The sequence below is a fragment of the Hylobates moloch genome, unplaced genomic scaffold (assembly GCF_009828535.3).
Source record: "Hylobates moloch isolate HMO894 unplaced genomic scaffold, HMol_V3 SCAFFOLD_4, whole genome shotgun sequence".
Taxonomy (NCBI): Eukaryota; Metazoa; Chordata; class Mammalia; order Primates; family Hylobatidae; genus Hylobates; species Hylobates moloch.
The window spans coordinates 72,626,124-72,652,287 of NW_026652279.1; the positions used below are offsets into that span (position 1 = coordinate 72,626,124).

Consider the following 26,164-nt stretch of genomic DNA (forward strand, 5'->3'; position numbering starts at 1 on the left):
CTTGAATTTGCAGAAATACATAATTTGATTTAATCAAATTGATATGAAGATATCTAGACTTAGTTACTTGGAAATACTAGGTACACCGAGGAACAAGATTGTCTACTCGCAAAATAAAATTGTTTTTTACATCCTTGATCTCAAGTTAACACCATTTATATCAATACTCAAATCATTGTTTTTGCCAGTTTTAAAATGTGCCATATTAGATGGTTCTATTTAGAAAGTCAGTTCATTTTTGAAGGACATTTTGCATCTGCCTCCTTATGGTGGACCCATAATATGGTCAAGTTCCATTAATAATGGCAAGCCAAAGAGCCCATATAAATTGCATTTATTTCTTTTCTTTTTTTTTTTAGTGTTAAGAGGCCAGTATTATTAGCAGCCTTACAGTTCTCTAGGCCGAAATCATCTCTCCCATGATTTATAGGCAAGTAATTTGAGGTCTAGAACAAATAATTTCTCTACTTAAAATAGTTCATCTTCTTTGCAGGATACTCAAACTTACTGTATGTCTTGCCGCCACGATCTCATTTAGTATAAATGAATGAATGAATGAATGAATAAATAAATAGTTTTTTTCCTTTATTACCAAAACCATCTCACTTTCACTGACTGTGAATCTGTATATTCTCTCAGTGAACACTACAACATATTTTTCAGTGGAAAATCAAGGACTTTGGTTTAAATTCCAATTTCTGGGGAAGATCCCATTAAGACAATTTTTATTTTAAGTCATTTATTCACTAATGACTCATTTCGAGGTTTTGTGGGCTATATCATATGCTAAGATTGAAACAGTTACCGTTGGTAATACCTTCGGTTTATCTCTCTCAAATTTTGACTGCACATAGTTCCATTGCTTTTACAATCTGTTGTTGAAGGTATCAAATACATTAGAGTGTAATGCTATTTCAAATGGAATCTTGGGATGAAGGGTTTGTGGAATTAGCAAGAGTTGAGGTTTCAACATTCCCAGTGAAATCACACATTTCACTTTATCAAACCATGAGTGTCATGTACTCCATTGTGTTTTTTCAGGTATTTGGCTTTTAAAAATCCAAAAGAAACCTTAATTTTAAATCACTTATAAGTGGACCTGGATTAAAAAATTGACTTAGCAGTTGGCAGCAGAATTTCTCTAAAAAATCCAACTGTCTCTGTTCTAGGCAAGTGTTCCCAAATACTAATATTTTATAAATTTTTACAATGTTTTGCCATGAATTCATCATTCCTCTACTATTTTTACCTAGTATTTTGTAAATTGACTCATTTTCATTAAAGTACTTTTATTTTAAAATAAAATTTTAATTACCACAAATAAAAAGATATTCAAACAGAGACAATAAAAAGCTTCATTTTATTAGATACATTTGCCTTCTAGAGCCCTTATCTGAGGCTTGTATTTTTGTTGTTAAAAAGTTAGTAGCTCATGTTAGAAAATGTGTAAGACATAATAACCACAAACTGATAATTTCCTTCTGAGTTTAAAAGAAATATTGAAAGGAAGAAATTTCCAGTGATTGGATTTAATGCTAATTAATGTTTTAACATGGTATTGCCAAACATTCTCTTCTTTACTACCAGAAATGATATTAGTTCTATTGGAAAAGGTTGTTGGAAAGAGTTGGAGAACATTAGGTGCTAAAAGTTCTGTAACAGAAATGCTCTGTTGGGGTTGTGGTGAAGTTGCTAAGATGCCATGTGTCAAAGGCAGCAGTAAGAGAGAGGGACTGACTGAATTTTATGTTTGACTTTCCATTTAAGTTTGGATTGGTATGATATTAGCCCCATTTTTCTCCACCAAAACTCAGTGAAGCTGTCCATACACACAAAGTTCATGTATGCAAGTACATAGGTAATTTATTTAGGTATGCAAATCAGGACTGAGTACCATATCTGTATTGATACAGTATGGAAAAAGAATTGCACATTCATCCATGTGAGCCAACCCATAAAGTGAACAGATTTGGAAGAAGGAATTTCTCTGAAACAATGATGAAAATGAGAGGCTATGTTAACTATGAATTTATAAAGTATAGGAAAAACATTAGACTTTCCATCAATAGTGGCATAGATATTTCAGAAAACATTTTCTAGATCTTGATGAGCAGGATTGATTTAGTTTGCACTTAGATTACATATGCTAGAGTCAATTTTTAAAATGTTTTTCCTTCCTTCATATTTATTTTTTAACGTTTAAATTTTCCTGAACCTCTCAGTTAGTGTATATGTATTCAATTCAGGTTTATTGGCTTGAAAAAATTATATTTATCCCCAAGTCTTGGAGAGGAAATCCAAGAATGAAAGTTTGATATTACTTTAAACAAATAAATAAACCCTGTAAGTATATTAAATTCTAGGAAATTTAATACATAATTGTCAAATATTTAGTTTTTTAATGAAAATTTTTCCATACCTTGTTTTATAGATTTTTCAAACTTTTTAGGTGTTAAAAACAATATACCATTCTTTTATATTTTAGAAATATTAGTGAATTATGAACACATATATAATTAAACAATTGCTATAAAATCTCCACTCTGGGGGAAATAGATTTAGACAAATTTTTAATTGTGTTCTAAGCTTACTTAGTTTAATATGTTTGCATATATTTTAGAATACCTTCAAACTGTATTGAGTTTAAATATCAATTTATCCCATACACTATATCTAGCCTTTGCGTTTTGTTAGCTTATCTTCTGTTTTGTTAATTATTTATGCAAAGATCATCTAAACGTGCTTGGATCTAAATCTTTCTCCCAGTTGATGTGACTTGGCAATATTTAAAACTTGAAAGCAAACAAAAGTTGTTTATTTGGAAAATAAACAAGGTTTCGGAAATTTTTTGAAAGGTTCATTATTTTACAAAATTGCAGGACTCCTATTTTCCTTGATTAGTAACTGAAATATTTGGCATTCTCTGCTGTAAACGTTTTGGGCAAAAATACTGTATTTTAACTTATCATATTTAACTCAGCTGAATTTTTAGTATCTGGAGCTCCAGAATATTGCACTTTTATGTGTGTTTGTGTGACTACAAATATATACATCACTAAATAAATATTTTACACGGTTTTTGTTGAAACCATGTAAGTTCAGCGGAAAGAAAAAAAAGGGTAGAATTTTTGCTCAGCCCCTAGAAACCAGTTTTACATATTCGGAGAAAAAGATGATTCACTGTATATATTTCTATTCCATAATATTGACACACTTAGAGCCTGGTTGCTTTTTCACATTCCACAGCATCCTTATACACCAAAAAGCAGGACATCTAAATAATCTACCCTCATTGTTTTAGGGAAAAAAGTGAAGGGATCATTATGTTTCATTTTAAAATCTTCAACTTTCCATTTTCTGCCTTGTTCCAGAGCAAGCACTTTATAAATAATTAAAAGCAAGGACTTTGAATCTGCCAGATAAAGGATCAAATCTGGGTTCTGTCCTTTATTGCGTAACCTTGGAAAATAAAAACAATGTTTCTTAACTTCATTTTTATTAACTGTAAAATCACAATTATAAAAACAGTATCATAAAATTATTATTAATATTTAATAAATTCATATACATCACTTGGCACAGGGTCGGCACTCAACAAATGATAACTCATTATTATTATTTATGACATCCCATGTGATTTATTTTTTAAAAAATTTCTTCTCCCTCTCTCTGAAAGTTACAACCATTTTATGAATCTTTCATCACCGTGGAAAACTATGTTCTTTTGCTTTACTGAAGTTTCCAAGTCCATTAGCCAAATGGTTTAATTGCTTTTCTTTACAATTTAAACTTATATTGAATATCACTTTTGGAGCTAACAGCAAACAGATGGAATGGATACGTTTAAGGGAAGAAACAAAATTTTTCCTCTACCTATCTTTGGTTCAATGGCTGGGCCTTGCACATTTGATTGACAGGTTGAGGGAGCAGCAATATGGCTATGTGCACAGCCCTTGCCTCCTCCAGAAGGAAGACGAAAAGCATTGCCTGACTGGATAATCATACCTTAAATGTAGTCTCTAAAAGAGAACTCTGGAATTCAGCAAAGGAGTGATGAAGAACCTCTCAGGGATGGAAATAAAGAGAAGCAAAGCAGCCAACCCATTTGGAACCAGCATGGAACTAGGAAAAACTCCCTGGTGTAAGGACAAAAATTAGCAAAAGATCCCCAGTTGTCAACATTGCCACTGCTGACTCTTGCAATCCTAGCCACAGGAGAGCTTCTTGTCCTTTGCGAGCCCTGAGACTAACATTGGGAATTGCCTGGAATCCACTCAAAAGCGTTGTTTCAGAGAGGCAGTTCATACTGGGTTCCACTCCCCACCACCCCAAAATCCAAGCAGTTGTAGCATGGTGCCAATTTGAAAGCCCTGACCGCAGCAGATTACATCCTGCCCTGGCTCGGAGAAGCCTCTGCATCTCCACATCTCTGGAGCTTCACTGACATTTCCTCACATCAACGCAAAGGGCTGATCTATCATAATGCTGATTGGATCCAGTGATTTGACCCATTGACCAGATCCCTAGCACTGTAGCCCATGCAGTGAGGAACAGGTGGCACACCACACCAAAGAGGCTGCCCTAGGACAAAGCGAGCTGGAGAACATGCTACTCAGAGCCTGAGAACTGCCTTCCATGGGCCATTGCCAGTGATAGCAGCCATCCCCCAGCAGCAGGGCCATCTACCTGAATGTAACTTCAGGGGGTCTGGATGCTGGTCCATCTGGACATCTTCCTGCAGCCTAGGACTGACCCAACCAGCCTGCCACCACTGCCACTGTCATCAAGGGGGCTGGCTATAGGACTGTTCTCCCCAGCACCACTGCTGCCCACCACCAGTGTTGTGCTGTGCCCATGTGCATGGCCTGGGGACCTGAGGATAGGGTGGCCCTGCCCACTGCCATCAGCACACCTACTTGCACCATCTGGGGGCCTGGGGAATGACCCACCATACCTGCCCCCACAGGCACCCATGCTTATTGGTCGGGGGTCTAAGGAGAGGTCTGCCCCACCTGCCACTATTCCCAGGCAATAATGCATTGTGTGGGGGTCTGGGGGTTGACGCATGCTACCAGATTCAGCCTGTACCCATGCACATGACCAGAGTAACTGAGGACAGGCTCAATTTTACCTAGTGCAACCCCTGCCAGTGACTGTGTGTGTTGTCCAGGAGCCTGGGGATCAAACTACCCTATATCACTGCCTCTAGTGCTGTGTGTACCATTGTAGGAATCTGAAGACAGGTCTTCCCTACTGGTCACTGCTGGCACCCACAGGTGCCCTCTGAGTGAGGATGGGCCTATCCAGATTGCTTCTGTCACCTTCACTGGCATCCATGTGAAGGTGTCATCTGGAAGCCTGGGAATTGGTTTTGCTTAGCTTGCCACTGCCACCACTGTGCATGCATATGCCACTTAAGGGACCAAGGGTTGGCCTGCAAACCTTAACTCCCTTTGCCCATGCAACACATGCCATCCAGTGACCTGAGAACCCATCTGACCACTTATCCCACCACTGCCACTGCCAACACTTAAACAAGTGACCTGGGGGACCCAAAGATCAGCCTGCCCAAACCACCATCACTGGTGCTTACGTATGCAGCACAAGAGCCCAAGGACCAGCAAGAGAGGCCTTCCACCTCCACCACAGATGCCCAAGGACCAGCCTACTTAGTGTACCCATCCCCAGCAAATCTTCACCAGAGCATTCTAATAACTGCAGCCTAAGCCACTGAAGAGCTCACAAACACACTGACACTGATTACAGGCAAAGAAATCATAAGGAGACTACACTACTATGTCCACCCAGAATCAAAGCCAAAGCATCCTACCCAATCAAAACACATCAACAGGAAGAAGTCTTTCTCAAGGAAAGCCAATCCATAAAATTGGAAGAAGTGATTGTTACAACAGATGTGCAGATATCAATATAAAAACACAAAAAATATGAAAAAGAAAGAAAATATGATGCCTCAAAAGGAAAACAATCATTCTCTAGCAAGTTTCTCATGCAAAGAAAATCTATGAAACAGTTGTAAAAGAATTCAAAACAATGCTATTAAAGACAGTGAGTGAGGAAATCACTTCCAAGATGGCCAAATACGAACAGCTCCAGTTTGCAGCTCCCAGCGAGATCGACACAGAAGATGGGTGATTTCTGCATTTCCAGCTGAGGTACCTGGTTCATCTCACTGGGACTGGTTGGACAGTGGGTGCAACCCATGGAGGGTGAGCTGAAGCAGGGCGGGACATTGCCTCACCCAGGAAGCACAAAGGGTCAGGAGATTTCCCTTTCCTAGCCAAGGGAAGCCGTGACTGACTGTATCTGGAGAAACAGTTCACGCCTGACCAAATACTGTGCTATTCCCACAGTCTTAGCAACCAGCAGACCAGGAGATACCCTCCCCTGCCTGGCTCAATGGGTCCCATGCCCACGGAGCCTTGCTCACTGCTAGTGCAGCAGTCTGAGATCCACCTGCCATGCTGCAGCTGGATGGAGGAAGGGGCGTCTGCCATTGCTGAGGCTTGAGTAACTCACAGTGTAAACAAAGAAGCCTGGAAGCATGAACTGGGCAGAGCCAACTGCAACTCAGCAAGGCCTACTGTCTCTATAGATTCCACCTCTGGCTGCAGGGCATAGTAAAACAAAAGGCAGCCAACAACTTCTGTAGACTTAAATGTCCCTGTCTGACAGCTCTGAAGAGAGCAGTGGTTCTCTCAGCCCTGCATTTGAGCTCTGAGAATGGACTGACTGCCTCCGCAGGTAGGTACATGACCCCCATATAGATTGACTGGGAAACACCTCCCAGTAAGGGCCGACAGACACCTCAAACAGGCAGATGCCCCTCTGGGACAAAGCTTACAGAGTAAGGATCAGGCAGCAATATTTACTAGTCTGCAGCCTCTGCTGGTGATACCCAGGCAAACAGGGTCTGGCATATACCTCCAGCAAACACCAATAAACCTGCAGCTGAGGGGTCTGACTGTTAGAAAGAAAACTAACAGAAAGGAATAGCATCAACATCAACAAAATGGACATCTACACCAAAACCCCATCTGTAGGTCACCAACATCAAAGACCAAAGGTAGACAAAACCACAAAGATGGTGAGAAACCAGAGCAGAAAAGCTGAAAATTCCAAAAAACAGAGCACCTCTTCTCCTCCAAAGGATTGCAGCTCCTGGTCAGCAAGGGAACAAGACTGGATGGAGAATGAGTTTGACAAGTTGACAGAAGTAGGCTTCAGAAGGTCGGTATTAACAACCTTCTCTGAGCTAAAGGAGCACATTCAAACCCATGGCAAGGAAGCCAAAAACCTTGGAAAAAAGGCTAGAAGAACGGCTAAATAGAATAAACAGTGTAGAAAAGACCTTAAATGACCTCATGGCATGAGAACTTCTTGATGCATGTACAAGCTTCAATAGCCAATTTGATCAAGTAGAAGAAAGGATAACAGTGATTGAAGATCAAATTATTGAAATAAAATGAGAAGACAAGATTAGAGAAAAAAGAGTGAAAACAAACAAACAAAACCTCCAAGAAATATGAGACTATGTGAAAAGATCAAATATTTGTTTGATTGGTATACCAGAAAGTGATGGGGAGAATGGAACCAAGTTAGAAAACACTCTTCGGGATACTATCCAGGAGAACTCCCCTAACCTAGCAAAGCAGGCCAACATTCAAATTCAGGAAATACAGAGAACACCACAAAGGTACTCCTGAAGAAGGGCAACCCCAAGACACATAATTGTCAGATTCACCAAGGTGGAAATGAAGGAAAAAATGTTAAGGGCAGCCAGAGAGAAAGGTTGGGTTACCCACAAAGGGAAGCCCATCAGACTAACAGCAGAAACCCTACAAGCCAGAAGAGAGTGGGGGCCAATATTCAACACTCTTAAAGAAGAGAATTTTCAACCCAGAATCTCATATCCAGACAAACTAAGCTTCATAAGTGAAGGAGAAATAAAATCCTTTATAGACAAGCAAATGCCAAGAAATTTTGTCACCACCAGGCCTGCCTTACAAGAGCTCCTGATGGAAGCACTAAACATGGAAAGGAACAACCAGTACCAGCCACTGCAAAAAAATGCCAAATTGTAAAGAGCATCAACACTGTGAAGAAACTGCATCAATTAATAGGCAAAATAACTGGCTAACATCATAATGAGGATAAAATTCAAACATAACAATGTTAACCTTAATGTAAATGGGCTAAATGCCCCAATTAAAAGACACAGACTGGCAAATTGGATAAAGAGTCAAGACCCATCAATGTGCTATAGTCAGGAGATGCATTTCATGGGCAAAGACGCATATAAGCTCAAAATAAAGAGATGGAGAAAGATCTACCAAGCAAATGGAAAGCAAAAAACAACAACAACAACAACAACAACAACAACAACAACAAAAAACAGCTCAGGGGCTGCAATCCTAGTCTCTGATAAAACAGACTTTAAACCAACAATGATCAAAAGAGACACAGAAGGCTGCTCTTATGTATCACATAAGATTATAATACATAATGTACACATATGCATTATGTATCACATAATGATAAAAGGATCATTTCAACAAGAAAAGCTAACTATCCTAAACATATTTACACCCAGTACAGGAGCACCCAGATTCATAAAGCAAGTCCTTAGAGACCTGCAAAGAGATTTAGACTCCAGTAGAATAATGGGAGACTTTAACACCCCATGGTCAATATTAGACAGATCAACAAGAGAGAAGGTTAACAATGATATCCAGGACTTGAACTCAGCTTCTGGCCCAAGAGGACCTAATAGACATCTACAGAACTCTACGCCCCAAATCAACACAATATACATTCTTCTCAGCACCACATCACACTTATTCTAAAATTGACCACATAATTGTTGGTAAAACACTCCTCAGCAAATGTAAAAGAATAGAAATCACAGCAAATTGTCTCTCAGACCACAGTGCAATCAAATTAGAACTCAGGAATAATAAACTCACTCAAAACCACACAACTATATGGAAACTGAACAACTTGCTCCTGAATGACTACTGGGTACATAACAAAATGAAAGCAGAAATAAAGATGTTCTTTGAAACCAATGAGAACAAAGACAAAAGGTACCAAAATCTCTGGGACACACTTAAAGCAGTGTGTCGAGGGAAATTTATAGCACTAAATACCCACAAGAGAAAGCAGGAAAGATCTAAAATTGACAACCTAACATCACAATAAAAGAACTAGAGAAGGAAGAGCAAACAAATTCAAAAGCTAGCAGAAGGCAAGAAATAACTAAGATCAGAGCAGAACTGAAGGATATAGAGAAAAAAAACCCTTCAAAAAATCAATGAATCCAGGAACTGGTTTTTTGAAAAGATCAACAAAATAGAGCGCTAGCAAGACTAATAAAGAAGACAAGAGAGAAGAATCAAATAGACACAATAAAAAATCATAAAGGGATATCACCACTGATCCCACAGAAATATAAACTCCCATGAGAGAATACTATAAACACTTCTATGCAAATAAACTAGAATATCTGGAAGAAATGGATAAATCTCTGGACACATACACCTGCCAAGGCTAAACCAGGAAGTTGAATCTCCGAATAGACCAATAAGAGGCTCTGAAATTGAGGCCGTAATTAATAGCCTACCAAGAAAAAAGTCCAGGACCAGACAGATTCACAGCTGAATTCTACCAGAGCTACAAAGAGGAGCTGGTACCATTCCTTCTGAAACGATTTCAATGAACAGAAACAGAGGGAATCCTCCCTAACTCATGTTAGGAGGCCAACATTATCCTGATACCAAAGCCTGGCACAGACACAACAAAAAAAGAGAATTTGAGGCCAATATCTGTGATTAACATTGATGTGAAAATCCTCAATAAAATACTGGCAAACCAAATCCAGCAGCACATGAAAAAGCTTATCCACCACGATCAAGTCGACTTCATCCCGGGGATGCAAGGATGGTTCAACATACACAAATCAATAAATGTAATCCATCACATAAACAGACCCAATGACAAAAACCACATGATAATCTCAATAGATGCAGAAAGGCCTTCAATAAAGTTGAACACCCTTTCATACTAAAAACTCGCAATAAACTAGGTATTGATGGAATGTATCTCAAAATAATAAGAGCTATTTATGACAAATCCACAGCCAATATCATACTGAATGGACAAAAACTGGAAGCATTCCCTTTGAAAACTGGCACAAGACAAGGATGCCCTCTCTCACCACTCCTATTCAACGTAGTATTGGAACTTCTGGCTAGGGCAATCAGACAAGAGACAGAAATTAAGTATATTCAATTAGGAAAAGAGGAAGTCAAAATGTCTCTGTTGGCAGATGACATGATTATATATTTAGAAAACCCTAACGTTTCAGCCCAAAATCTCCTTAAGCTGATAAGCAACTTCAGCATTCTGAGGATTCTCAGGATACAAAACCAATGTTCAAAAATTCTCAGGATACAAAATCAATGTTCAAAAATCAGAAGCATTCCTATACACCAATAACAGACAAACAAAGAGCAAGATCATGAGGGAACTCTCATTCACAATTACTACAAAGAGAATAAAATACCCAGGAATCCAACTTACAAGGGATGTGAAGGACCTCTTAAAGGAGAACTACAAACTACTGCTCAACAAAATAAAAGAGGACACAAACAAATGGAAGAAAATTTCATGCTTATGGATAGGAAGAATCAATATCATGAAAATGTCCAAACTGCCCAAAGTAATTTATAGATTCAATGCTAACCCCATCAAGCTACCAATGACTTTCTTCACAGAATTGGAAAAAAACACGTTAAAGTTCATATGGAACCAAAAAAGAGCCCACATTGCCAAGACAATCCTAAGCCAAAAGAACAAAGCTGGAGGCATCACGCTACCTGACTTCAAACTGTACTACAAGCCTACAGTAACCAAAACAGCAGGGTACTGGTACCAAAACAGATATATAGAACAGTGGAACAGAACAGAGGCCTCAGAATTAACACCACACATCTACAACCATCTGATCTTTGACAAACCTGACAAAAACAAGAAATGGGGAAAGGATTCCATATTTAATAAATGGTGCTGGGAGAACTGGCTAACTATATGTAGAAAGGTGACACTGGATCCCTTCCTTACACTGTATACAAAAATTAAGTCAAGATGGATTAAAGACAAATGTTAGACCTAAAACCATAAAAACCCTAGAAGAAAACCTAGGCAATACCATTCAGGACATAGTCATAGGCAAAGACTTCATGACTAAAACACCAAACACAATGGCAACAAAAGCCAAAATAGACAAATGGGATCTAATTAAACTAAAGAGCTTCTGCACAGCAAAATAAACTATCATCAGAGTGAACAGGCAACCTACAGAATGGGAGAAAATTTTTGCAATCTACCCATCTGACAAATGGCTAATACCCAGAATCTACAAAGAACTCAAACAAATTTACAAAAAACAAACAAACAAACAAAAATTCCATCAAAAAGTGGCAAAGGATATAAACAGACATTTCTCAAAAGAAGACATTTATGCAGACAACAGACATATGCAAAAATGTTCATCATTACTGGTCATCAGAGAAATGCAAATCAAAACCACAGTGAGATACCATCTCATGCCAGTTAGAATGGCGATCATTAAAAAGTCAGGAAACAACAGATGTTGGAGAGGATGTGGAGAAATAGGAGCAGTTTTACACTGTTGATGTGAGTGTAAATTAGTTCAACCATTGTGGAAGACAGTGTGGCGATTCCTCAGGGATCTAGAACTAGAAATACCATTTGACCCACCATTCCCATTACTGTGCATATACCCAAAGGATTATAAATCATTCTACAATAAAGACACATGCACACATAAGCTTATTGCAGCACTATTCACAATAGCAAAGACTTGGAACCAACCCAAATATCCATCAATGATAGACTGGATTAAGAAAATGTGGTACACATACACCATGGAATACTATGCAGCCATAAAAAAGGATGAGTTCATGTCCTTTGCAGGGACATGGATGAAGCTGGAAACTATCATTCGAAACAAACTATCACAAGGACAGAAAACCAAACCTCATATGTTCTCACTCATAAGTGGGTGTTGAACAATGAGAACACATGGACATGGGGCAGGGAACATCACACACCAGGGCTAGTCAGGGTGGAGGCCTGGGGGAAGGATAGCATTAGGAGAAATACCTAATGTAAATGACGAGTTGATGGGTGCAGCAAACCAACATGGCACATGTATACCTATGTAACAAACATCCACATTGTGCACATGTACCCTAGAACTTAAAGTATAATAAAAAATTTAAAAAATAAAAAAATAAAGACAATGAGATATAAGAAAAAACAAATACATAATACAAAGAAGTCAGGGAAACACTTGATTATCTGAATAAGTAATTCAAGAAAGAGATAGATGTGATAAAATAATAACCACACAGAAATCCTGGAACTGAAGAATTCAATGAATGAAACAAAAATATAATCCAGAGCTTCAACAATGAACTAGATCAAGCAGGAGAAAGAATTTCTGAGTTTGAAATAACTCAGCAGAAAAACAAAGAAACAAACAAAAGCATTCAGGAAAAAAATAATAAAGAAAGCCTATGTGACTTGTGAGACACCATAAAATGACCAAATATTTGAATTTAGGGAATTACAGAAGAAGAAGAGATTGGCAAAAAGCGTAGCAAACCTATTTCATAAAATAATAGCTGAAAACTTCCCAAATCTTTTAAGAGGTTATAGACATCCAGCTATAGAATTAAAAACAGCAAATTGTTAAGTCATGTATAAGAAAATCTCTATTAAAGTACCAACAGATTTATCAGCAGAAAACTTACAGTGTAGGAGATAATGGAATGCTATATTTCAAAGTGCTGAAAGAAAAAAAAATTGTCAATCAAGAATACCATACCCAGAAAAGCTATCCTTCAAAAATAAAGGAGAAATAAAATCTTTACCAGACCATAATAAAAAAGAGGGAATTCATCACCACTAAAACAGCCATACAAGAAATTCATAAGGAATTCCTACATCTGGAAGCCAAACCACAAATCTACCATCATTAAAAAAGGAGAAAATATAAAACTCATTGGTAGAGCAGACACACAAATGAGAAAGAGAAGGTTGTCAAAAATTATCACTACAGAAAACCACCAAACTGCAGTTATTTTCACAGAATTAGAAAAAAAATCCTGCAAAACATATGATACCATAAAATACCCTTACTAGCCAAAGTAATTCTGTTGAAAATGAACAACATTGGAGGCATAACACTATGTAACTTCAAAACATATTACAAAGCCATGGTAACCAAAATAGTATACTGCTGGCCAAAGAAAAAAAAAAACAGATACATAGACCAATGGATTAGAAAGAGCACCCAGAAATAAATCCACACATTTACAGACAATGCATTATCAACAAAGGAGCCAAGAATATACATTGGGAAAAGGACTGTGTCTTCAATAAGTGGTACAGGGAAAATTGGATATCCATATGCAGAAGAATAAAACAAGTCCCTTGTAGGGAGACCCCCTGAAACTATTGCTATGGAATGAAACATGAAATGCTCCTGATTATTGTAAATACAAAATTTTATGCAGGATTGTGTAAAGACAATGCCAGGTTGGACTGCCAGAATGAGCCAACAGCGTATGATGTGCTTTCTCCTGAAGAGAGCCTATGAATGAACATGCAGTCAGGAAGGGTTTCACATGACCAAGATTCCTATCCCAGAAATTCAGATGTTCATAGCTCTGGGAATGGAATGCGACCCTTGTGGAGAGCCTATAAATGGACGCATGAGGGGTGCCCATTCATATGGATAAGATAGGGCTATAAACGCCCTCATCTTGCCACAGCTCTTCTAGGCCTCTTTAGGGTGAAGGCATACTCCCTTCTGAGAATTTCTGGTCTAACCAGTTGTCTAGCTTCATGTCCTGTTTCTATGGATTGTTTGTAACCAGCTTTTGCTGCACTGTTACTGCTGATTAATATCTTGCTAATCATAGGTTATGGAAAGACTGTGTTTCTGTTTTAAGGCTCTGTTAGAAATTACTGATGCACATGCTATATTGTAAATTCTTATCTCTGTATACTGTACTTCTGCATACAGATGTTATGTTAAAGAATTACTTCATCCCCATGTGACCATCTCACCTCATAATCAAATGACCCTAAATCTCTCACTAACTTACCCCCGCCCTCACTAAACTTAATAGTAAATGCTGGCATATCCAGTGCATAGGTGGCATTGTGGGACCAGAAGGCGGTGACGCCCCTGGACCCAGCTTTCACTATCTTGTGTGTGTCTTTTATTTCTCGACCTGCTGATCCACCTGGGAACAAAGAAAGAGCCCTGTTACACTGCGGGCTGCTGGCCAGATCCCGCAATAGTCCCTTATCTCTCACTATATGCAAAAATCAACTCAAAATATCAGACCCCAAACCATGAAACTACTGGAAGAAAACTGTGGAAAAACACTTCAGAACATTGATCTGGGTGAAGATGTTTTTAGTAAGATCCCCCCCAAAAAATAAACGAATTAAAAAGGTTCTTCATATCAAAAGTAACAGTCAGAAGAGGAAAGAGACAACTTGTTGAATGGGAGGAAGTATTTGCAAGCTATCCATTCAATAAGGGACTAATATTCAAAGTACACAAAGAATAGAGACAACTGAATAGAAAAAAAATTCCAAAAATTGGACAGAGCCCATGTGAATACACATTTTTCAGAAGATGTACAAATGGCCAAAAGATATATAAAAAAATGCTCAGTATCACTGACCATCATGGAAATGCAAATCAAAACCATAATGAGATATCATCTCTCTCCAGTTAAAATGACTATTACCGAAAAGACAGATAATAACAAATGTTGCCAAGAATATCAAATAAAGGGAACTCATACATTGTTGGTGAGAATGAGAATTAGTATGGCCATTATGAAGAAAAGTTTGGAGGTTTCTCAAAAAACTAAAAGTAAACAATTATATCATCCAGCAGTATCAGTACTGGGTATTTCTCCAACGGAACAGAATTAGTAAATCAAAAGGTTACCTGTACCTCCATATTTATTGCAGCATTATTCACAATAGCCAAGGTATAGAATCAACTTATGTCCATTACCAGTTAAATGGATAAAGAAAATGTGGCATATGTACACAATTACATACAATTCAGCCATTAAAAAGAATAAAATCCAATCATTTGCCACAACACGAATGGAACTGGAAGTCATATTATTAAGTGAGTTAACCCAGGTACAGAAAGACAAATATCATATATTCTCACTCGTATATGTAGGAGCTAAATATTTGATCCCATGGAGGTGGAGTGGAAGAGCTTCCAGTGGCTGAGTAGGGCCAGGGAGAATGAAGAGTGGGTACATAAAGTGCACAAACATACAACCAGATAGACGGAATATGTTCTAGTGTTCAAAAGTACAGTACCGTGACTATAGTTAACAACAATTTATTGTATACTTCAATATATCCAGAAGAGAAATTTTGAGTTGTTCTCAACCCAAATATATGGTAAATGCTTGAGGTGATGGATATCCTACATACCCTAGTTTGCTCATTACACATTGTATGCATGTATCAAAATGTCATTGTATCCCATAAATATGTACAATAATGTTATCAATTAAAAAAAATTTTAAATTAGATTGGCCAAAAAGATAATAACAGGAGAAAAACAGACAAAAGTTTATTAACACATACATTGTGCATATACACGAAGACATTCAGTGATGAGTAACTCCATGGTATGGTTAGAACTTGAGCTTATATAGCATCTTAGCAAAGAACAATAATTTGTACAAAAGTGACAAGAAAAAGAAGACAACTTGGAGCTTCTAGGTGTGGCAAATTGTGAGAAAGTAAATATTTTGGGGAGCCAATGTTAGACAAGGGCTCGTTAGTAAGGTTTTTTATATAGATTCTTCTATATATTCCTCTGTATGCCATCTTTTGGCTGATAAGCATCTGGAGTTGCCTCTAGCAATTAACTTCATCTTTCCTGGTAGAGAGTGATGAGAAGATACCTTTACAAATTTATGTATTGCTTTTGGCACAAAGGGGAAGGCAGAGAAGTTTTTTCTGTGTCAGTTTCCTCTTAATTGCCTGTAGCTCAAAACAATCTTATGCCAAAGTAGTGTATTTTTGGATGCCATATTCTGTTACATTTTACACACGAATAAACACAAAATCTGTGTTTATTTTCAAATATATATTCTAGGCTAGCTACAGTGCATAGTACAGTGCTTTGTAGGTACTAAATTGTGCAATAAAGAGGTATTGAGTAAATGAATGCATAATATTTTATTATTTCTTTATTTAACCTCTACTTCTGCCCCATCTGTAGAAAGAGAATGTTCCTTTATTGGACTTGAAATAATAAAATTTGGGTTAGCAAGCACTGAGACCTGTGCATTTTCAACACATCTATACTGGGTCAATCAATATTGTAAAAAGGAGAGCCCGAATTTGAAAGCTCGGTCATATCATCTGTGAGTGGGTTTGAACTCTTAACTTTTTTCAGCTTCAGTGAAATTGTGATGTTATGGTTATATTTGTCTGATGAGATTAGTGTGAAGATTAAATGAGATAATGTAGTTAAGCAGCCCTTGCTAAATGATAAACATGTACTAACTTTTACTGCTATTGAAAAAGTAATAAGAGGAGATAAAACTTTCAAATCAAGTACTCATAATAGCATGAAGATTATTCAAAATGGAGGAGAATGAAAAGTTCAAGAAGAATCTATAATGTCTAAAAATGAAGGTTACTTTAACATGTTATGACAATTTTATAAAGGGAATGTAATTGAGGCATTACAAAGAATGAGGCAGATATTTTCATACCAATATAGAAGTATTCTGAAGGCAAATTAAGTGGAAAAAAAGGAAACAGAATTGTATGTGTGATATATGATCTTTTTTGAGATGGATCTATGTCTGTTTGTAAATATATGTTTACTTGTATATGCATGTTTTGAAGAATATGTAAGCAATTGATTATATATATAAAATATATTTTATTCTGGGCAAAAACATGGTTGGTTAGAAAAGGAAGAAGGAATAAGAATTTCTTTTACTATATATTTTGAATGTGTACACTGTTGTCTAGTTGTTAGCTACACATAATGCTGAATAACAAACCACTCCTAAATTTAATGGCTTAAATCAATGATCATTTATTCTATTTCAGGTACCTCTGGTTTGGCTGCAGTTCAATTGATCTAAGCTGGGCAGAGTTAGGCTTGAGTCCAAGATTCAGGTTGGGTTTAAGTATATTCCCAGTGTTTTTTATTTTTCGTAGACAGCCAGGCTAGCCAGCACATTATCTGCCTATGGTAATGCCAGAAACATGAATCAATACCTCATCATGCCAGTATGCTTCAAGTGTTTGCTTGTGTCACACCGGTAAATATTTATTTGGTTAAAGCAAGTGACATGGCAAAGCCTAAAATTTCAGAGATTTAATCTACTCACTATAACATAAAATAAAGTTACATGGCCAAAATCAGCACCTGTTGGGAGGAGAAATGTAGTCCTACACTCAACCATGTGGAGGAGGAAATGATTAGTATCCTAAGCAATCATCTACCATATTTATGACTGCATTACCTATTCAAAATATATGTAAAGGAGAATTCACGAGAAAACAAAAACAAAAGGAGTGGAAAAGTGTGCATCTATAGGTTAAGCACAAGAAAGATAATACACCTAATGGCAGCAGTATCAGAATAAAGATTCATTATGTAGTTTTTCCAGAGATGAGAAAAGCATATTATTTAACAAACTCACCATATATGGACATTATCCAAGTATCGAGGATAATCTAAAGAGAAAATTAAAAAAGAAGGGATGTTAACTTTGAAGATCCACTGTTTTCTTCCTCTGAGCTTACAGAGAAAATTAACTCTCACTAATACACAGCTACAGAATGATTTTTGTCCTTATTTCTTTAGCATATCATTTATTATGTAAACCATTTTCAGCCTGTTTTTTGTAGGGAGTTCATTTATTTATTTCATGTTTCTATAGCTGGGCATTGTTCTAATGTCCAAATTTGCATTTGTTTATTCCTGTTCTGTTTGCAATTAAAAACAAAGTAAGAACAATAGAGACCTCTGCAGTTTTCAGACAATTTTGTGTTACTTTTCTTCCACAGTGGTTTTATTAGTCTTTATTAAAGGTTAGAAAAATGATGGATTCATTTCAAAGGTACCTTGATTTTCAGTATTTTAAAGTTTATATATTAGAATTAAAATGTCAGTCAATTGCATCGATGCCATTATAGTATTTACCATCAGTCTGGGAAATTTGTTTTTCCTGAAGGGAGTTTGAACAAATTTTCTCCTGAAACCATGTTATGCTGAAGGATCTCTGTCCTCCGTAGCGACTCTATCAGAGGGGGCAGAAAATTACTTTGTTTAAGATCCAGAACAGGACACATGAGGTTAATCTTTGCTCAACTTTGACCAAGTCACTTAGGTTATCTTTACTGCAGCCTTGTCTGCTAAATGAAGATAAGGAACTTTGTTTCTTCCTTAATTTTATATAAAATTATTTTTTAAATGTGGTATCTCCAGAAGGGAGTCCATATGGTAACCACTTTACCACAGTAGATGACCCAGATTTAGTGTTAAATAGATAAGTAGAAGAGAAAAGGTACACCATGCTACCCATGGTGCAGCACAAATTTGTTGGCAGAATCTGGTGGCCATATGGACTTCTGTAAAGCTGTCAAAAGTGTAAGTAGAAGATAAGAAAGAGCCGCTATGCCCATGACATAGGCACAAAGCATTCAAAACCTGTTTGACCACATACACAGAAAGGACTAAAGAATAAATAGACTATCTTTTGGAGTTTGAATACACTAGATCCAATTAAAAAATACACCAGATTCAGTACACTAGATCCAATCTGTAGTCCCTCAATATATCTGCCTATTCCCATATCAGCCAACAAGAAGAAAATAGTCACCTGCAATGGAAATTTACAGGAGAGATGTATCAAATACAAATTTTATCAGAGAGAGTTCAGAGGCAAGGGAGATTTTATTCAAGACTATTGCAACAGAGGGGAGAGATTGAACTCAACTCTGCAGAAACAAAAGACAGGAGGGTTTTAAGCAATAGGTGATCTGTAGAAAAATACTGGAAAATTTTAATGGGAGGTTGATCAATGTGTTTAGGCTGTGTTTGCTAATTATACTTTATGGAAGTTAGCTTCCTACCCTCCTACTGAGACTAGAAGATGGGTATTATCTTTCTTGATCATTGCATTTCAAAGGAATGGCTTGAAGAAAGTCCTTCAGAAAGACATTCCTGCGTTGTAAGATTGTCAAGAGTCTGGGAGAAGATTTACATCTCAAAGAAGCAGAGGTAGAATTAATAATTACAAGTTTTGTGAAATAGATGCTCTAAAAAAGCAGATCAGGGACCTATAATCAGGAACAAAAAAAACCCTCTACAAAGTTCAGACAAGCTAAAGAGAATATTAAGGCTGATTTGGTAAGATGATAGGGTTAGTTTGATTAATAAAATAGGATGGAAGAAATCAAGGAAGACTGAGGGTAAAGAACGGAATCAACTCATTTGATTGTTTATTTATTAATTTTATTTTTTATTATACTTTAAGTTCTAGGGTACATGTGCACAATGTGCAGGTTTGATACATAGGTATATATGTGCCATGTTGGTTTGCTGCACCCATCAACTTATCATTTACATTAGGGATTTCTCCTAATGCTATCCCTCCCCCAGGTCCCCATCCCCCGACAGGGCCTGGTGTGTGATGTTCCCCGCCCTGCGTCCAAGTGATCTCATTGTTCAATTCCCACCTATGAGTGAGAATGTGTGGTGTTTGATTTTCTGTCCTTGTGATAGTTTACTGAAAATGATGGTTTCCAGCTTCATCCATGTCCCTGCATAGGACATGAACTCATCCTTTTTTATGGCTGCATAGTATTCCATGGTGTATATGTGCCACATTTTCTTAATCCAGTCTATCATTGTTGGACATTTGGGTTGGTTCCAACTCTTTGCTATTGTGAATAGTGCCGCAATAAACATACGTGTGCATGTGTCTTTATAGCAGCATGATTTATAGTCCTTTGGGTATATACCCAGTAATGGGATGGCTGGGTCAAATGGTATTTCTAGTTCTAGGTCCCTGAGGAATCGCCACACTGACTTCCACAATGGTTGAACTAGTTTACAGTCCCACCAACAGTGTAAAAGTGTTCCTGTTTCTCCACATCCTCTCCAGCACCTGTTGGTACCTGACTTTTGAATGATTGCCATTCTAACTGGTGTGAGATGGTATCTCATTGTGGTTTTGATTTGCATTTCTCTGATGGCCAGTGATGGTGAGCATTTTTGCATGTGTTTTTTGGCTGCATAAATGTCTTCTTTTGAGAAGTGTCTGTTCATGTCCTTCGCCCACTTTTTGATGGGGTTGTTTGTTTTTTTCTTGTAAATTTGTTTGGGTTCATTGCAGATTCTGGATATTAGCCCTTTGTCAGATGAGTGGATTGCAAAAATTTTCTCCCATTTTGTAGGTTGCCTGTTCACTCTGATGGTAGTTTCTTGCTGTGCAGAAGCTCTTTAGTTTAATTAGATCCCATTTGTCAATTTTGGCTTTTGTTGCCATTGCTTTTGGTGTTTTAGACATGAAGTCCTTGCCCATGCCTATGTCCTGAATGGGATTGCCTAGGTTTTCTTCTAGGGTTTTTATGGTTTTAGGTCTAACATTTAAGTCTTTATCCATCTTGACTTAATTTTTTATAAGGTGTAAGGAAGGGATCCATTTTCAGCTTTCTACATATAGCTAGCCAGTTTTCCCAGCACCACTTATTAAATAAGGAATCCTTTCCCCATTTCTTGTTTTTGTCGGGTTTGTTGAAGATCAGATGGTTGTAGATGTGTGGTGTTATTTCTGAGGCCTCTGTTCTGTTCTATTGTTCTATATATCTATTTTGGTACCAGTACCATACTGTTTCGGTTACCATAGCATTGTAGTGTAGTTTGAAGTCAGGTAGCACGATGCCTCCAACTTTGTTCTTTTTGCTTAGGATTGTCTTGGCAATGCAGGCTCCTTTTTGGTTCCATATGAACTTTAAAGTAGTTTTTTCCAATTCTGCAAAGAAAGTCATTGGTGGCTTGATGGGGATGGCATTGGATATATAAATTACTTTGGGCAGTACAGCCATTTTCATGATGTTGATTCTTCCTACCCATGAGCATAGAATATTCTTCCATTTGTTTGTGTCCTCTTTTATTTCAGAGAGCAGTGGTTTGTATTTCCCCTTGAAGAATTCCTTCACATCCCTTGTAAATTGGATTCCTAGGTATTTGATTCTCTTTGTAGCTATTGTGAATGGGAGTTCACTCATGATTTTGCTATTTGTTTGTCTGTTATTGGTGTATAGGAATGCTTGTGATTTTTTGCACTTGATTTTGTATCCCGAGACTTTGCTGAAGTTTCTTATCAGCTTAAGGAGATTTTGGGCTGAGATGATGGGGTTTTCTAAAGATACAATCATGTCATCTGCAAACAGGGACAATTTGACTTCCTGTTTTCCTAATTGAATACGCTTTGTTTCTTTCTCTTGCCTGATTGCCCTGGCTAGAACTTCCAACACTATGTTGAATAGGAGTGGTGAGAGAGGGCATCCTTGTCTTGTGCTGATTTTCAAAGGGAATGCTTCCAATTTTTGCCCATTCAGTATAATATTGGCTGTGGGTTTGTCATAAATAGCTCTTCTTATTTTGAGATACATTCTATCAATACTTAATTTTTTGAGAGTTTTTAGCATAAAGTGCTGTTGAATTTTGTCGAAGGCCTTTTCTGCATCTATTGAGATTATCATGTGGTTTTTGTCATTGGGTCTGTTTATGTGATGGATTACATTTATTGATTTGCCTATGTTGAACCAGCCTTGCATCCAAGGGATGAAGGTGACTTGATCATAGTGGATAAGCTTTTTGATAGACTGCTGGATTCAGTTTGCCAGTATTTTATTAAGGATTTTTGCACTGATGTTCATCAGGGATATTGGTCTAAAATTCTCTTTTTTGTTGTGTCTCTGCCAGGCTTTGGTATCAGGATGATGTTGGCCTCATAACATGAGTTAGGAGCAGTCCCTCTTTTTCCTTTAATTGGAATAGTTTCGGAAGGCATGGTACCAGCTCCTCTTTATACCTCTGGTAGAATTCGGCTGTTAATTGGTCTGTTCCTAGACTTTTTTTGGTTGTTAGGCTATTAATTATTGCCTCTATTTCAGAGCCTGTTATTGGTCTCTTCAGAGACTCAACTTCTTCCTGGTTTAGTCTTGGGAGGGTGTATGTGTCCAGGAATTTATCCATTTCTTCTAGATTCTCTAGTTTATTTGCATGGAAGTATTTATACTATTCTCTCATGGTAGCTTGTATTTCTGTGGGATTGGTGGTTATATCCTCTTTATCATTTTTTATTGTGTCTATTTGGTTCTTCTCTCTTTTCTTCTTTATTTGTCTTGCTAGCACTCTATCTATTTTGTTGATGTTTTCAAAAAACCGGCTCCTGGTTTCATTGATTTTTTGAAGGATTTTTATGTCTCTGTCTCTCTTAGTTCTGCTCTGATCTTAGTTATTTCCTGCCTTCTGCTAGCATTTGAATGTGTTTGCTCTTGCTTCTCTAATTCTTTCAATTGTGATGTTAGGGTGTCGATTTTAGATCTTTCCTGCTTTCTCTTGTGGGCATTTAGTGCTGTAAATTTCCCTTGACACTCTGCTTTAAATGTTTCCCAGAGATTTTGGTACATTGTGTCTTTGTTCTCATTGGTTTGAAAGAACATCTTTATTTCTGCCTTCATTTCATTATTTACTCAGTATTCTTTTAGGAGCAACTTGTTCAGTTTCCATGTAGTTGCATGGTATTGAGAGAGTTTATTAATCCTGAGTTCTAATTTGATTGCACTGTGGTCTGAGAGACAGTTTGTTGTGATTTCTGTTCTTTTACATTTGCTGAGGAGTGCTTTATTTCCAATTGTGTGGTCAATTTTAGAGTAAGTGTGATGTGGTGCTGAGAAGAATGAATATTTTGTTGATTTGGGGTGTAGAGTTCGGTAGATGTCTATTAGGTCTGCTTGTTGCAGAGCTGAGTTCAGGTCCTGGATATCCTTGTTAACCTTCTGTCTTGTTTATCTGTCTAATATGGACAGTGGGGTGTTAAAGTCTCCCGTTATTATTGCGTGGGTGTCTAAGTCGCTTTGTAGGTCTCTAAGGACTTGTTTTATGAATCTGGGTGCTCCTGTATTGGGTTCATATATATTTCGGATAGTTAGCTCTTCTTGTTGAATTGATCCCTTTACCATTACATAATGGCTTCTTTGTCTCTTTTGATCTTTGTTGGTCTAAAGTCTGTTTTATCAGAGACTAGGACTGCAACCTCTGCTTTTTTTGCTTTCCATTTGCTTGGTAAATCTTCCTCCATCTCTTTATTTTGAGCCTATGTGCATCTTTGCACTTGAGATTGTTCTCCTGAATATAGCACACTGATGGGTCTTGACTCCTAATCCAATTTCCCGGTCTGTGTCTTTTAATTGGGGCATTTAGCCCATTTACATTTAAGGTTAATAATATTATGTGTGAATTTTATCCTATCATTATGATGTTTGCTGGTTATTTTGCCTGTTAATTGATGCAGTTTCTTCCTAGCATTGATGGTCTTTACAATTTGGCATGTTTTTGCAGTGGCTGGTACTGGTTGTTTTTTTCCATGTTTAGTGCTTCCTTCCAGAGCCCTTTTCAGGCAGGCCTGGTGGTGACAGAATCTCTCAGTATTTGCTTGCCTGTAAAGGATTTTATTTCTCCTTCACTTATGAAGCTTAGTCTGGCTGGATATGAAATTCTGGGTTGAAAATTCTTTTATTTTAGGATGTTGAATATTGGCCCCCATTCTCTTCTGGCTTGTAGGGTTTCTCCTGATAGAGCCCCTGTTAGTCTGATGGGCTTCCCTTTGTGGGTGACTCGACCTTTCTCTCTGGCTGCTCTTCACACTTTTTCCTTCATTTCCACCTTGGTGAATCTGACAATCATGTGTCTTGGCATTGATCTTCTCGAGGAGTATCTTTGTGGTGTTCTCTGTATTTCCTGAATTTGAATGTTGGCCTACCTAGCTAGGTTGGGGAATTTCTTCTGGACAATATCCTGCAGAGTGTTTTCCAACTTGGTTCCATTCTCCCCATTGTTTTCAGGTACACCACTCAAACGTAGATTTGGTCTTTTCCCATAGTCCCATATTTCTTGGAGGCTTTGTTTCTTTCCACTTTTTTTCTCTAGCCTTGTTTTGTCACTGTATTTCATAAATTTGATCTTCAATCACTGATATTCTCTCTTCCACTTGATCGAATCTACTACTGAAGCCTGTGCACGTGTCATGAAGTTCTCATGCCATGGTTTTCAGCTCCATCAGATCATTTAAGGTCTTCTCTACACTGTTTATTCTAGTTAGCCATTCATCTAATCTTTTTTCAAGGTTTCTAGCTTCCTTGCAATGGGTTCAAACATCCTCCTTTGGCTCAGAGAAGTTCGTTATTGCTGACCTTCTGAAGCCTACTTCTGTCAACTCTTCAAAGTCATTCTCTGTCCAGCTTTGTTCCGTTGCTGGTGAGGAGCTGCAATCCTTTGGAGGAGAAGTGCTCTGATTTTTAGAATTTTCAGCTTTTCTGTTCTGGTTTCTCTCTATCTTTGTTGTTTTTATCTACCTTTGGTCTTTGATGTTGATGACCTAAAGAAGATGTTTTGTTGTAGATGTCCTTTTTGTTGATGTTGATGCTATTTCTTTCTGTTTGTTAGTTTTCCTTCTAACGGTCAGGTCCCTCAGCTGCAGGTCTGTTGGAGTTTACTGGAGTTCCACTCCAGATGCTGTTTGCCAGGGTATCACTAGTGGAGGCTGCCCAACAGCAAATATTGCAGAACAGCAAATATTGCTGCCTGATTCTTCCTCTGGAAGCTTTGTCCCAGAGGGGCAGCTGCCTATATGAGGTGTCTGTCAGCTCCTACTGGCAGGTGTCTCCCAGTTCGGCTACACGGGGGTCAGGGACCCACTTGAGGCAGCAGTCTGTCTGTCCTCAGAGCTCAAACGCCCTGCTGGGAGAATGACCACTCTCTTCGGAGCTGTCAGACAGGGACGTTTAAGTCTGCAGAGGTTGCATGCTTTTTTGTTCTGCTATGCCCTGCCCGCAGAGGTGGAGTGTAGAGGCAGTTGGCCTTGTTGAGCTGTGGTGGGCTCTGCCCAGTTCGACCTTCAAGCTGCTTTGTTTACCTACTCAAGCCTCAGCAATGGTGTATGCCCCTCCCCCTGCCAGGCTGCCACCTCACAGATTGATCTCAGACTGCTGTACTAGCAGTGAGCAAGACTCCATGAGTGTGGAACCCGCTGAGCCAGGCACTGGAATCACCTTGTCTGTCGGTTGCTAAGACTTTGGGAAAAACGCCATATTTGGGCAAGAGTGCCCTGTTTTTCCAGGTAGTCTGTCACGGCTTCCCTTTACTAGGAAAGGGAAATTCCCTATCCCCTTCCCCTTGTGCTTCCCAGGTGAGATGCCACCCCGCCCTGCTTCGGCTCACTCTCTGTGGGCTGCACCCACTCTCCAACCAGTCCCAGTGAGATGAACCAAGTACCTCAGTTGGAAATGCAGAAATCACCTTTCTTCTGCATTGATCACGCTGGGAGCTGTAGACCGGAGCTGTTCCTGTTTGGCCATCTTGAAACACCCAGCAAAACTCATTTGGTTTTTGAAATTCATTCTGTGAAATAAAATTACACAAAGCTTAGTTTGTTATATGCATGTGTCATGCATTATAAAATACAATTTGTTAAAGGAGAAGTGGTTCTTGTCTTTTGGGACTTTACTTAGTAAAAAATGTGATACATGTACACACACACACACACACACACACCATACACCCTTATAACTTTAAAACCAGGTAAAACTGAATAAGAATTCTCCCACAAAATGATATAGAAGCAAAAGGAATAATGGTTTTCTAGATGACTTCATGAGGGTGGGTAGATTTTGTATAAAACTGATTTGAATTTGGTGGTAAAAACGTAGGTTAGTTTCCAAAAGAACTAAATTACCTTCT

The 26,164-nt window shown here is 38.0% G+C and overlaps 1 long non-coding RNA gene across 1 annotated transcript in view; it reads right to left on the reverse strand.

Moving 5' to 3' along the window:
• Window positions 1-25,771, reverse strand: part of LOC131383202 (uncharacterized) — a 41,197-nt gene extending 15,426 nt beyond the window's left edge. The window contains exons 1-2 of the long non-coding RNA XR_009213023.1: window positions 25,700-25,771; window positions 17,832-17,865 (exon numbers count right to left, since the gene is read on the reverse strand). This is a non-coding gene — a long non-coding RNA (uncharacterized LOC131383202). The remainder of the gene's footprint in view (window positions 1-17,831; window positions 17,866-25,699) is intronic.
• Window positions 25,772-26,164: the final 393 nt, after the last annotated feature.